A 3,588-nucleotide genomic window follows, 5' to 3' on the forward strand; every position below is an offset into this window, starting at 1 on the left:
TGTGTTGATTCCCAGGTCTCTGAGTTTGATGAAGAGCTTATAGAGCACAATGGTTTTGAATGCTGAACTCAAGGACATCATTCCCACATATGTGATCCTCTGGTCCAGGTGGGAAAGGTCAGTGTGGAGAGCGAAAGTGATGATGATGTCTGTTGATCTGTTTGTCTCGAATGCAAATGGAATGGGTCCAGTCAGTCAGGGAGGGAGGAGGTGATGAAGGTCTGGACTGAAGCAGTTCATGGTTGAGGAGGTGAGAGCTGCTGTGTTGTTGTCATTCAGAGGGCTTTGGTCTTTATGGACAGGGAAATCATGGCCTTCTTGAAACTTGCGTGGCGTGAAATATTCAAAAGGTCGAAAATGTTTGAGAAGACAAATGCCAATTGGTCGGCACACACCTTGAGAGCTCAGCAGGGGATACCATCAGGTCCAGGTACCTTGTGTGGATTACTCCTTCATAGAGATCTACACACATCAGCGCTGGGTAATATTGGGGATAAGGAAGCCGGGGAGTTGATCTAAAACCAATGTGTTCGGCTCATGGGAGAGATGTCACACCTCAGCACTGCTGGTTTTCCTTTGAACGCTGAAAAGGACGGTCAAGAAAAGCAGTGGGAATCAGGATGACGCAGTGCCCTCTTCAGAGCTTGACTTCTGGATTTGGATGGTTTTAGTTTTGACAGAACTGACAGGTCTTAAGAATACTTTAGACCCTTGGTTTGTCTACCAGCCACATGTCAACCTAATCTCCTGATTCTGCTTTACATCCTCAGTGATTGATAAAGTGAAGTCTGTTTGTTCATTGAGGCTTTGCGCTCTCGACCTCCACCTGTCGGTACTGAAGTGTCTTTGCAGGTTTCTCAGGAAACTGGTCTGCAAGATTCCAAATAAGATCTAATCCAATTAATTAAACACTTTCTTATCCAGGAGAGTTTGCACCATAAATATTCTTCAGCTGTCACTTCATCCTGGTTTGTTCACAAGCCTTGGGCTTCCTTTTCTCTTCTTTCATGATTTTTGGTCCTCATGTTCCTGAAGGTATTCTTCAAACCACATCCTGGTTTGCTTTAACTTGCCCTTGACAAGCCTTTCCTGTAGGACCATGACTCCCTGCTCGGACAGACCTTGAGGGTAACTCGTAATGTGTGATTTGCTTACATCTGCAACCTCAGTATCTGCACTTGGTTGCGTTCTTTCCCACATGTCTGGTTATTCCTCGCTGTCGCCATACTTCCCAGGTGGCCAACCATAACTGGCCTGTCACCGCACTGCGAGAATGGCATGGGTTTGATTCCACAAGCTTTCCTACGAATCAAAGTCAAAGTAGGTTTGGTTAATTGATTAGTCTATATAGGTGGTTTTAGTTTGTCAATAAACTTTATGTCAGCCCTGTGATAGAGTTGTCTGGGACAAACGAGTATAGATGGATTGAGGAAAGGAACAAAGATGACTGAAACACATTATTTAAGGTCACCGATGAAGTGATAACAAACATGAGTTCCTAAACGGTCTCTGGGGTTAGAAGTTACAGACAGAAGCTTGAAAAAGTTTTCTTTTCTGCTGACTTTAACTGATGAAAGGTTGAGAATCATTGGGAGATGTTGTATTGAGGTCACATGCTGATCAGATGCTGTGGTTTCCTCTGTCTTTAAATGTTTTATAAGAAGTCAATGCCGGGTTTCAGCCCAGTACAGAGGGACTCACATGAACAGTGAGGAGGGAGGTGAAAGCTCAAATTCACACAATGTGGCTGACTTTGTTTTGTTCATTTTAACCAAAACCTCATTGTGACTTTGAGAAGAAAATGGTCCATTTAGGAATGTTTTTTACAATTGTTTCCATGATACTGAATCTGCTAAGCATCACTTTACTGAGTTCTGTTCATGTGTGCTCTATGTTTGTTGCACATTGTGCCAAAGTCAAGGTTGAAGGAAGTTACATATTTACCAATCTATAACCAGAGATAACACAATAATTGCTTGAGTTGCACAGTAGAGTTGTTGTGAACCAGAAGGAGGATAATGATGATCAACTCTACGCACGTTTCCTTTTTCACACTTGCAGCCTACTTTGACACGGGAACTTTGAGGTTATTTTATTTTATGATGGTCATGTCTCTATACATTGCTATAGTTATTGTCAACGTATTTCTCATTGCTGTTATCTGTATGAACAGAAGCTTACATGAACCTATGTACCTTTTTCTGTGCAGCCTGTTTGTAAATGAACTGTATGGTAGTACAGGGTTGTTTCCATTCCTTCTGGTTCAGATCCTCTCTGACGTTCACACTGTTTCTGCTCCACTTTGTTTCCTGCAGATTTTCTGTGTCCACACTTATGGAGCTATTGAATATTTAAACTTAGCCATCATGTCTTATGACAGATATCTTGCTATCTGTTTTCCTCTGCAATATAACACACATATGACCTCTAATAAGATTGCCACTTTATTGCTCTGACATGGTTATACCCTTTGCTTGCATGTATTTTCATAATATATTTAAATTCCCATTCCGAGCTGTGTGGGAACATCATTTACAAAGTTTACTGTGACAGCCACTCGGTTGTGAAGCTGGCCTGCTCTGATACCCGTCTAGTTAACACATATGGGCTCATTGCATCTTTTGGCACAATCTTTGGAGCTTTCATTTTTATCATTTACACCTACATGAGGATTTTTAAAGTTTGTTTTTCTGGCTCTAAACAGACCAGACAGAAAGCTGTCAGTACCTGCACACCTCACCTTGCTTCCTCTTTGAACTTCTCTGTTGGGGCTAGCTTTGAATTAATACAGAGCAGGTTTAATATGAACAGTTTACCCAATATGATGCGAATATTTTTATCGTTATACTGGCTTACATGTCAACCGCTCTTTAGCCCTGTAATGTACGGCCTGAAAATGTCCAAAATCAGAGTCATAGGTAAAAGCCTGATGTCAAATGTCGGCTTTTGATAATAAGTTTAACTTGTTTGCTTTAATCTGTACCTTGAAGTATTCTAATGTCAAGCTAAAAATAAAGTCAATTAACTCAACTTTTTCAACCTCTTTTGCAGTTTTCACTCCATGTGGTTCTAATGTATGTAGCAGCACTACATATTGATGTATATTCTATGTGTATCGGTAGTACTACTGTTAGCAGCACCATGATATTGATGTATATTCATGTGCAGTAGTACTCCTGTTACACATAGTAGCTGAAGCTCAAGGCCTTTATTCACTAAATACCTTTTGAGTCTCGATGATGTTTAAAATAGCACTGTAAAATAGACAGATGTTTATGCAACATACAGTTTATTCTTTAAGAAAATATTCAACCTAGTTGACTTCTGGAAAAAGTGAACTTGTTGACCTCCAAGTCTGTGTTCAAAGTTTCGCTGAAAACAGTGGATTGTTCCTTTCAAATTGGCTAGTCACTGACTGAAGATAGGGAGTTGTAGTATTTTGGGGTCTTGTTCACAAGTTAAAGGTAAAATGGAACGTGAGATGGACAGAAGGTTCGGTTTAGCGTCAGCAGCGATGAAGACGTTGTATCGGACTGTTGTGGTGAAGATGAAGCTGAACAGGAAGGCATAGTTCTTGATTTACCAGTC

At 40.8% G+C, this 3,588-nt stretch overlaps 1 pseudogene; it reads left to right on the top strand.

The window, feature by feature from the left end:
* Window positions 1-2,102: 2,102 nt before the first annotated feature.
* On the top strand, window positions 2,103-2,950 carry LOC129116151 (olfactory receptor 52N5-like; annotated as a pseudogene).
* The last annotated feature ends 638 nt before the right edge of the window (window positions 2,951-3,588 follow it).

This window comes from Anoplopoma fimbria, unplaced genomic scaffold (genome assembly GCF_027596085.1).
Source record: "Anoplopoma fimbria isolate UVic2021 breed Golden Eagle Sablefish unplaced genomic scaffold, Afim_UVic_2022 Un_contig_12760_pilon_pilon, whole genome shotgun sequence".
NCBI lineage: Eukaryota > Metazoa > Chordata > Actinopteri > Perciformes > Anoplopomatidae > Anoplopoma > Anoplopoma fimbria.